The 10,989-nt window shown below is 47.5% G+C and overlaps 2 non-coding genes across 2 annotated transcripts; both read right to left on the bottom strand.

Annotated features, from left to right (window-relative positions):
• Positions 1–7,491: 7,491 nt before the first annotated feature.
• On the bottom strand, positions 7,492–7,705 carry LOC140907971 (small nucleolar RNA U3). Its single transcript, XR_012157686.1, has one exon. It is a non-coding gene; the product is annotated as a small nucleolar RNA U3 (small nucleolar RNA).
• Positions 7,706–9,775: 2,070 nt separating this feature from the next.
• Positions 9,776–9,989, bottom strand: LOC140907969 (small nucleolar RNA U3). The gene has a single exon (XR_012157684.1). It is a non-coding gene; the product is annotated as a small nucleolar RNA U3 (small nucleolar RNA).
• Between the last annotated feature and the right edge of the window lie 1,000 nt (positions 9,990–10,989).

Genomic DNA, 10,989 nt, shown 5'->3' with positions numbered 1-10,989 from the left:
CTGCCGTTGCTTTCATGGAGAGAAGGAGGGGGGGAAGGGGGGCCTGATGGTATGTACCCAGAACCACCCGCGACAATGTTTTAGCCCCATCAGGCATTGGGATTTCTACCCAGAATTCAAATGGGTGGCGGAGACTGCGGGAACTGTGGGATAGCTACCCACAGTGCAACGCTCCGGAAGTCGACGGTTGCCGCGGTACTGTGGACGCACTCTGCCGACTAAATGCACTTAGAGCATTTGTGTGGGGAAACACACAATCGACTGTATAAAAATGCTTTCTACAAAACCGACTTCTATAAATTTGACCTAATTTCGTCGTGTAGACAAGGCCTAAGAAACAAGGCTTTTGCCACTGGTAAGACGCAAAGGCTGACTGTAGCAAGATGGTCGCTGACGAGATCAGGGTGCACGGCTGGACTGTAACCTTGCAGCCCTTGTACAGGGCAGTGCACAGTGGGGCTACCACAGGGCCAGGGCAGGAACCAGACCATGACCTCAAAAGTCAAAGCCAGGCAGTAGCAAGGGGGGTGGGGCTATGTCAAGGAGTGCTCACCCCACAGTAGCCCGGCAAGGGTTAACGTGACCCAGGAGGAGTCCCAATAGGTCACACCAGAGGGAGAGTTTGGCTGGAGTTTGGCCTCTCCCCACTGACCGAGGAGCCCAGCTGAGCAGGAGCAGAAGCAGGCGGGACTCATACAAGGCCAGGAAGAGAGGCCAGAAGGGGCTGCAGTGTGGAAGTTTCCAGTCACACTCTGGGCTTATAGTGGGAAAGGAAGAATCCCAGGGGGAGAGTAGAAGCTCTGGGATCCTGGCCCTGAAGAAAGGGTTTACTCAGAAGGCTTGTCGTTAAGGGAGGTTGATAGAGATTGAGTAGGAAAAGGCTCAGGGAAATGGCAGCAAGGTTTGGGATGGTGCAGACCTTGGCCACTGATTAGACAATTGAGTAGTGGGTGGGCCCATGCTCCACTATTAGCCGCTGGGAAAGTGGCATTGGTTGGGCTGGGGAGCAGAAGACTGCCTGAGGCAGTTCGTATGGAGAGATTTTGATACCCAGAAGGGGGAAACCACATAGTGACCTGGCCAGAGGGCCAAGCGACAAAATTCCTCAGACACGGCCACAAGGGGGCACTCCAGCAGTGAGTCAAGAACCTCATCACAAGGTAATATCTTTTATTGGACCAACTTCTCTTGGTGAAAGAGACAAGCTTTTGCACTTACTCGGAGCTCGTCTTCAGGTTATTCCTTATTAGTTAAATACATAAAGGATGCAACTCATATTACAGGTACATTAACTACACTGACAGGTTTCAGAGTAGCAGCCATGTTAGTCTGTATCCGCAAAAAGAAAAGGAGGACTTGTGGCACCTTAAATTTTTTAGTCTCTAAGGTGACACAAGTACTCCTTTTCTATTAACTACACTGTATTTATAGTCTGGTTCTTGTTTTTGACCCATACAATCATCATTACTTTATATAAGCAGATTATGGAGTGTATCCTTTGTCCTAAAACTTGCCTTGGTCACTGATATCACAGCAACCATGTACAACACTGTGTGGGAGTTTTTTTCCAGTTTTGCCAGACACTGCATGGCTGGATATCAGTGTTCTCTGAGTCTCGCAAGGTGGTAAGAGCTCTTTGTGTAGCTTTGATTCCCCCTCCTTTTTTTTTTTTTTTGCTGTCCCTGACATGATCCCACATTATCTCTGATCACCCCCTCCTAGTTTGTTCCCTGAGACCGCACACACTTCCTCTGCTGGGCAGTCAACACTGGGTCTCACTCTGGCTGTTGCTTTGAGCTAGTTCAAATTGATACATTTACAAGCTTGTTTCTAGGTAGGTCTGTTGCTCTCTAGGTTGGCAACACACTCCATTTTCAGATTAGTTTTTAGTGCAATTTTCTCCTCTGAACTTTTTTTGTGCAACTTGGGACAATCAGGGCCTAACTATGCAAATATGCAAATTACTCAACAACCCTGAATGAAGTTACGGGGCCGGATCCTCAGCTGCAAGTCAGCAAGGTGCCACTGACATGCAAGCTCATTGTGTTTTGGCAGCAAGTTCTGAGCCGGATTTTTTTCCGGTGAGTGCTTCTCCAAATCAGCGTGTTCAATGTACATTTTAATAAGAAACCTACTGTGAATAGCTCCCATGTCTCCTTAGCACTGGATATCCAGGGCAATGCCTCCATTCATGATTTTCTTCCTGTGAATCATTGCGTTTTTATGGGCTCTTTATTAAAATATTGTAAAATGTTTACTGTTTATTGCTGGAAAGCACAGGGGACATTTACATGGTGAAATGCACTATCTGGACAGAGCTTGCCGTGCTGGATGTTTGCCACCCATTCATTATGTTTGGCCCCATTCCTAGAGTTCACCAAGACTCCACACAGACACAGGGGTTTGCTCACAGGGAACAGCTTTCAGAAGTGGTGCCTTTCTAACTGCTGTGAGGGGAAGAATGGTCCTGTGGTTAGGTTGCTACCCTGGGAGATCCAGGTTCCATTCCCTGCTCTCACACAGACTTCCTGAGTGACCTTAGGCAAGTCTCTTAGTCTCTCTATGCCTTGGTTTCCCATCTGTAAAATGGGGATAATAGCATTGCCTAATCTCACACAGTGCTGCAAGTACAACTGGATGACATTTTTCAGACTTTTTGTTGGTGAAAAATGCAGATTCAGCAACACCAAAATCTTTCACAAATTCTTGTTGGGTTCACCCAGTTGTTCGTTTAGGGGTGGGGAATGTGGAGGGTCAACAAACCCTCCCCCAACAACCCCTAAACATTCCAAAATATTGCAAATGTTTCATTCTGACATTTTCAAAATTAAACGTTTTGATTTTTTTGGTTTGAAACATCTTTTTGTTTCAAACTTTCCTTTGATTTTATTTAAATATAGTTTAAAAAGGGTCCAAATAGACACAAAACTGTTCAGTTTTATCAAAATGAAGCTTTTTTTTTTTAACCCGAAACAATTTTTTCCATCTGTTTGTAATTGCCAACACACCAAAGAATCCATTAGTCACCCAGCTGTAGCTGTGAGGACTAATATGTTAACGATTGTGAAGCACTCAGATACTACAGTCATGTGGCCATAAGTACCTTAGATTGCCATCCGATCAGTTCAGGAGTATACAGATTATACTTTCAGAGGAAGGATGGTCTAATGGTTAAAGTATACAACTGGGAGTCAGTAAATACCAAGTGCATTCCTACTGCTTCTTCGTTCTTCCTGCATGGCCTAAATGACTTGCCCAGGGTGAAATCACATACCTGAAAATAGGCACCTAAATTCACTTGAGAAAAAATCCCAGAGATCTTTCCATGCACCCTCATAAATATTTCTAAGAAAAAATGAATACAAATAAAGCCCTTCTAGGATTATACTAAACCCTCATCACATAGAATCTTCCCATATGTTTCAGCAAACAACTCTCTAGATCAGTGGTTGTCACCCATGGGTCCAGGGTCCCCTGGGGGACTGTTAGCAGGTTTCAGGGGGACCACCAAGCAGGGCCAACATTAGACTCACTGTGACCTAGGGTAGAAAGCCTAAGCCCCACCACATGGGGCTGAAGCCCCGGGCTCTGAGGCCTACCACTCAGGGCTGAAGCCGAAGCCTGAGTAATGTAGCTTTGTAGGGGCCCCTGTGGCATGGGGTCCCAGGCAATTGCCTGGATTGTTACCCCTAAGCTCCAACCTTGGCTTTTATATTCAGAAAACCAGTTGTTGTGGCACAGGTGGGCCGTGGAGTTTTTACTGCATGTCTGGGGGAGCCTCAGAAAGAAAAGGGTGAGAACCCCTGCCCTTGATCCATCCATTTCAGCCTGATAACTTGCTGTGACTTTACCACTAAAGCACAAGTTCCCTTAGAAGTGCTTTGGATGCTTTGAACTGTCATCTTCCACTGCTTAACATTGCTGATCCCCTACCCCGCTCCGCTTTGAACTAGCACATCTAACTATAATCACTAGCCACCTTTCTCCCTTTTATTGGTAACATATTTCCCTATTAATTGTGTATGTTCTGTTTTAAAGACTGGCATCCGACTTTTCTTATGTAGCTCAGTGAGGAATATTTCTGTATCATGGGCAATTTCTGTGATATGTTTATGCCTTGCTGGTTATTGTAAAAATGCAAGATGTATTATGTACTGCTGAAAATCCAGCCAGCACTTTGCAGTTTTTAACATTGTTCCTTATCGTACAGTTAAAATAAATGTACCAGATACCAGCTTTATTACTCCTATTAGGTGGTCGAATGGCTTGATGATCAGGATATTAAAGGGAAAGTACCACTTCTCAGCCCCATCAAGCCCCAACACTGAGCAACACCTAAAGATTCTTCAGAGCAGCCAAAATGTATGAAGCTGAACTAGGGGCTGAATGAAGGCTCATGGGTCAGTTTCTGGCAGAGAGGATCTAAGAAGTGAGTAGCAGCAACAGGGAAGGGAGAAGAGCGCTCCCACTACAGCCACTTTCCACTTCCACTTTTCACTAAAAATCCTACAGCCGGGGCAGAGGATGCTTCCTAACAGTTGGGGGAGGGGGGGAGCACTGTGGGTTTCAAAGCACTGTTTTAAGGAAGAATGAAATGGAAACTACACGTGCCCTGATCCTGTAAACACTTGCTTAACTTTCAGTTGCCCCATTGACTTGCCAGACGTGTCTGAAAGAATGGGGCAGTAGAGACTGTGACAACACTGATTGTCCAAGGCTGCATTCATATTGTCTGGCTGGGCTTTTTTGATGACATCAGAGCTTTGAACTAACCGCCAACTATGCACAGCTGAGATCCCAGCAGAGAAACACACACCCAGTCCCTTTCCTGTTATGTTCAGTGCATGAGGAAGATGTGGGGAGCGAATGTGGAACAAAGATAAGGCACCCGGTAAGGATAATCAGGCTTTTGACACAGTCCCACGTGACATTCTTATAAGCAAACTAAGGAAATATGGTCTAGATGAATTTACAGTTGGGAGGAAAACTGGCTGAAAGACCATTCTCAAAGAATAATTATCAATAGTTTGCTGTCAAACTTTGGTGATATAGCTTGTGGAGTGCTTCAATGGATCTGTTGTGGGTCTGGTCCTAGTCAACATTTTCATTAATGACTTGGATAGTAGCGGGAAGAGCGTGCTTATAAAATTTGCAGATGATACCAAGCTGGGAGGGGTTGCAAGCACTTTGGAGGACATGATCAGATTAGAATTCATAATGACCTGGACAAATTGTAGAATTGGTCTGAAATCAACAAGATGAAATTCAGTAAGACAAGTGCAAAGTACTTCACTTAGGAAGGAAAAATCAGATACTCAACTTCAAAATGGGGAATAACGTCTAGGCAGTAATACTGCTGAAAAGGATCTGGGGTTGTGGTGCATCACAAACTGAATATGTGCCAACATTGTGAAGCAGATGCACAAAAGACGAATATAATTCTGAGGTAATCATCCTGTATTAACAGGAGTGTGGTATACTCAGCACTTGTGAGGCCTCAGTTGGGGTATTGTCCAGTTTTGTCGCCACACTTTAAGTAAGATGAGGACAAATTGGAGACAGTCCAGAGGAGAGCAACAAAAATGATAAAAAGTTTAGAAAACCTGACTATGGGTAAAAGTTTAAAAAACAGGCATGTTTAGTTTTGAGCAACCAAGACCTGAGCAGGGACCTGATAACAGTCTCTGTGTATATAATGTCTTCTGCAGTTTCCACAGTATGCATCCGATGAAGTGAGCTGTAGTTCACGAAAGCTTATGCTCAGATAAATTGGTTAGTCTCTAAGGTGCCACAAGTACTCCTTTTCTTTTTGCGAATACAGACTAACACGGCTGTTACTCTGAAACCATTCAAATATGTTAAGGGCTGTTGTAAAAAGGACGGTTACTAACTATTCTCCATGTCCACTGAAGGTAGGACAAGAAGTAATCGGCTTACCCTGCAGCAAGGGAGATTAAGGTTAAATATAAGGGAAAACTTTCTAACTCTAAGGAAAGTTAAGCTTTGGAATAAGGCTTCCAAGGGAGGTCGTGGCACCTCCATCATTTCAGGGTTTTAAGAACAGGTTGGACAAACATCTGTCATGGATGGTCTAGGTTTACTTGGTTATGCCTCAGAACAGAGGGATGGACTAGATGACATCTTGAGGTCCCTTCCAGCCCTGCCTTTCTCTGATTCTATGGGAGGGGAAGGGTAGTTATGGACTTGGTTAGGTACTGTGCATTCTCAGCAACTCTGAAAATCAGGCCATCATCCTGGGGCTTGATCCAAACCCCATTGAAGTCACTGGAAAGAGTCCCATTTGGACTCCTATCAGTGCCTAAAACTGACATAAATGGCTAACTTTAGGCAGCCGTTAGATTATTTTGGCCTATAGTCTTGGTTAGGAAGAATAATCAGACTTCCAGTGACTCCGGCTAAACGGTTTTGGTACTGAAATTCAGGGGATTCCTATGCCGCAAGATTCTTCATGTCACTTCACCCACATTTGTAAGTAAGATTTCAGGCTTTCTGTGGTGTTTCAGCCCAGCTGCACTCATACTGCACTCTTTTATTTCATATTTTCTCTCTTCATTTTCCTGAAACCACTTTTGAATTATCTGAAAAAAAACCCACAGTTGGATTTAATGACCATTAGTGAGGATGAGTGTTGGATGTCTTGGAAACAGGGACCGGGAACTCTGACTTCACAGGTGGGGGAATCAGGATAAAGGAAACAGACAGAATACTTGGGCCTGCAGCAAGGAAACTGCAAGACCCCTCCCTTGTAACTGCTGTAGGGATAAGAGCAGTAGTCAGCAGGCCACAGAAGGAATCATAAGACATGTGGGGCACTAGATTAGCTTGCATAGTACTATTAACTATCACTATGTATTACTAAAATCAAGGTTATGTAGACATAGGCTTTCCTTTGAACCGGGCCAGAGTCTAGATAAACCCTGCCGAAATTTCTAATTGCTATTCGTCCAGAAAAAAGTTGCTTGGCAGTGTGTAACCTAGAGTGATGTGTTTTAGGCTCCTCAGAGAGCGTGAATGGTGGGAATACCGGCCGCTGCCCTCCTGAGCTCCGAAGTGCAGGAACAGACAAAATCTCCCCAAGCACCATTGGCTCTAGTGGTGGTAGCAGGGAAGTGTCATCCATTGGTCCCAGTGTGTAGGATGACCAACAGGTGCCATGGGGACAGGAGCTGTCACACTTAGTGGATGAACGGAAATAGCTATGAAGTTGAAGCAGAACAAGCAAGAGAAGAAAGAAAATCTTTTTAGGGTAAACCTGCTGACTGCAGAGGTTGGGAACAAAGATGTATCAGACACACAGTACACATGAAAAAAAAGCTCTTCTCTATGGTCTGCTGGAAAATACAGCCCAGTCACACAGCACCTGAGAGCAGACAGAGGATCTCACTGCTTGGGTCTCAGCACACCAAACCCACAAACAACACAGCTCCTTACTGTCATAGCCAAGCTCTTTTTCACCCATCCAACAGAACAACACCAAAGCTTGTGTTTCCTTCCCCTGTTCTTCTCAGGAAGAGCAAGACGCTCTTCCACAGCAGAAATTAACTGCCACAGAACAGCACACTCTGCCAGTTTCACACTCAGAAAGAAACACTATAGCTCTTCATTGCAGTTAGCAAGACCAGCCTTTCACAGACACCCTTCTCCAGTCACCAACTAGAGAAATGACCCCTGAAAGCATAGTCTTAACCAACACCCACCCTGCCAGTCACAGACCATTCTGGCGTGTTGCCCTCTAACTGGTGGTTGCTACAATTTGGCCTTCACGAGACAGAGAGCACTACGAGAAGCCTCACGTGAGCAGAACCTGGCTCTCAACTCTGCCCTCCGTGGCCCCCTTCCGTAGGCTGCCTCTCAAAGCAAAGCGGCTCAAAGCAGCCATCCCCTTTCATTTGCATAAACTGAAGACACAGACAGGCCACTCCACCAATCTTCTCCCTGCTCCCGTCTCTGCAATGCCTAAGACAACAATCCTCTAGCTGGCTGAGCCAAGAGCTCTCTAGAAATGACAGCCTATGCAGTTTTGGACACCCAGAGCATGATTCTTTGGCACCAGTGATCACAAGGAAGATTGTCAGCAGTGGGGAGCCAGGCTCTCCAACGGGTGGCATTTCCTGAACCTGACTGCCAGTCTCACCATTCTCCAGGGAGCAGGAACTCCCACTTTTTTTCTGGAAAGCGCTCCAGAAGCTTTGCCTGAAAAACAAGTATATATAGCCATAGGCTGTCCTCTGAACCAAACCAGAGCCGAGATCAGGGATGGGGAACCTATGGCTTTTGGGCCGCATCGAGCCCACTGCTTCATTTCTTCCAGCCCGCAACAAGTCTCTGCACTGCAGGTTGAAAGCCCTGAGCCTTGGTCCCCCCTCCATCCCCCACGGGACTGGATCTGCGAGCACTGGCTCACTGGCATGTCCCTGCGGCCCCTAGGCGGAGGGTGATCAGGGAAGCTTCGGGTGCTGCCCCCACCAGCTCTGCAGCTCCCACTAGCCAGGAACCACGGCCAATGGGAGCTACAGGGGCAGCACCTGAGGTACGGGCAGTGCGCACCACGCCAAGCTCCCCTGGCCTCTCCACCTAGAGGCCGGACATGCTGGCTGCTTCCAGGAGAAGAGCAGCACAGAGCCAGGGCAGGCAGGGAGCCTGCCTTAGCCTTGCTGTGCCGCTGACTGGGAGCCACCTGGGGTAAGCATTGAACCTCCTCCCACACCCCAACCCCCTACCCCAGGTCTGAACCCCCTCCTGCACCCTAACTCCCTCTCAAAGCCCGCACTCCAACCCCCTGCCCCAGACTTGAGCCCCCTTCCACACCCCTAACACTTTTGCTCTAGTCTGGAGCCCCCTGCTGCATCCTAAACCCCTCATCCCCAGCCCTACCTCAGAGCCCACACCCCCCAGCCATGGCCCTCCCACTCCCCAATCTCCTGTCCCAGCCTGGAGCCACCTCCCACTCCCAGAATGCCTCATTTTGGCCCCACTCCAGAGCCCACACCCCCAGTCGGGGCCCTCCAATCCTCCCACACCCTAACCCCCTACCCCAGCCCGGAGCCACCTCTCGCTCCCAGAATGCCTCATTTCTGACCCCATTCCACAGCCTAGGGGAACCCCCTAACCTCTGCCCATCCCCCGCGGGCTGTGTGTGGCTCCTGACTGATCTTTTCTGTGGGTCATTGGCCCCTGATAGAAAAAAGGTTCCCCACCCCATGGCTAGATAAATCCCGTCAAAATGTCTAATCGCTATTCACCTGGAAGAAAGTCACTTGGTAGTGTGTTACCTCGAGTTGTGATGTTTTCCAGGTTCCTCACAGAGTGTGAATGGTGGGAATACTAGCCACTGTCCTCCTCATATCCAAAATGTCAGGCAGAAACATACAAAATCTTCCCAAGCAGCAGTGGCTCTGCTGGTGTTAGCAGGGAAGTATCATCCATTCGTCCCAGTGTGCAGGACAATCGACAGGTGCCATGGGGTCAGACTTAGTGGAGGAACAGAAATAGCTGTAAAGATGAAGCAGAACAAGCAAGAGAAGAAAGAATCTTTTTATGGTAAACCTGCTGACTGCATAGGTTGGGAACAAAGATGTAACAGACACACAGTACAGTCAAAGACAGCCCTTCTTCAAAGCCTGCAGAAAAGCACAGCCTAGTCACAGGGCAACTGAAAACTGATGAAGCATTTAACTGCTGAGGGCTCAGTACACCAAACCCACAAGCAGCATAGCTCTCCAAAGTCACACCCAACAGGACAAGTTCAAAGCTAACCACTCAGATTGTATTTCCTTCCCCTGCTCTGCTCAGGAAGAGCAAGACACTCTTCCACAGCAGAAAGCAACTGCCCCAGAACAGCACTCTCAGCCATTGTCATGCTCAGAAAAAAACACTACAGCTCCTCATCGTGGTTAGCAAGACCAGGCTTTTACAGCCACCCTTCTCCAGTCACCAACTAGAGAAATGACCCCTGAAAGCATAGCCTTAACCAACACCCACCCTGCCAGTCACAGACCATTCTGGCACATTCTCCTCTACCTGCTGGTTGCTACAGTTTGGCCTTCACGAGACAGAGAGCACTACGAGAAGCCCCACGTGAGCAGATCCTGGCTCTCAACTCTGCCCTCCATGGCCCCCTTCTGTATCCTGCCCATCAAAGCAGAGCTGCTCCCCTTTCATTTGCATAAACTGAAGACACAGCCAGGCCACTCCACCAATCTTCTCCCTGCTCCCTTCTCTGCAATGCCTAAGACAACAACCCTCTAGCTGGCCGAGCCAAGAGCTCTCTAGAAACGACAGCCTATGCAGTTTTGGACACCCAGAGCATGTTTCTTTGGCACCAGTGATGAAAATGGAGCAAGTGAGCAGTGGGGAGCCAGGCTCCCCAACAGGGGTATTTCCTGAAGCTGAAGGCCAGTCTCACCATTCTCCTAGGAGCAGGAGCTCAAGCTCCCAGTTTTTCTGGAAACCATCCCAGAAGCTTTGACTTAAAAGGTAAGCACTGATACTGTTTTGCAGTTAACCAACCCTGCCTGGGCTGTCTGCAGGACTGAACACCAGACTTCTTCCATAGTACTTGTGAGCCTCTACTGCTTGAGCTAAAGGACAGAGTCTCCTAGCTAGCGGCTTTAGCAGACTCAGGCACTGGAGTGGGATGAAGACCCACCCTTGCACAGTGATGCAGAAGAGGTCCCCATTCGCACGCTCCAAGCCTAACATTCAGCTTTTTTTTTAAAGGAGAAATTATTTGGCTGAACATCTCAGCTGAGCCATGCTTTACTGGGCCTCTATGTTCAGGTCTGCTGTTTTGTCACTGCAGCTCATTTACCCAGAACAGCTCAGCTCAGAAGTAGCATATGATCTGCGGCAAGATTGGTCTTTCCACTCCATTTCCCAGGTGGGCTGCCTCATGCACAAAGGGTCAGGTGACTTGAGTGAATCGTCACTGGCTTGTTTGGGATCAAAGAGCCCTGGATTCATCTGGTT

The sequence above is a fragment of the Lepidochelys kempii genome, chromosome 2, assembly GCF_965140285.1.
Source record: "Lepidochelys kempii isolate rLepKem1 chromosome 2, rLepKem1.hap1, whole genome shotgun sequence".
NCBI classification, from domain to species: domain Eukaryota; kingdom Metazoa; phylum Chordata; order Testudines; family Cheloniidae; genus Lepidochelys; species Lepidochelys kempii.
Note: the sequence above shows the minus strand (reverse complement) of the source record. Positions and strands in the feature narration are given on the sequence as shown.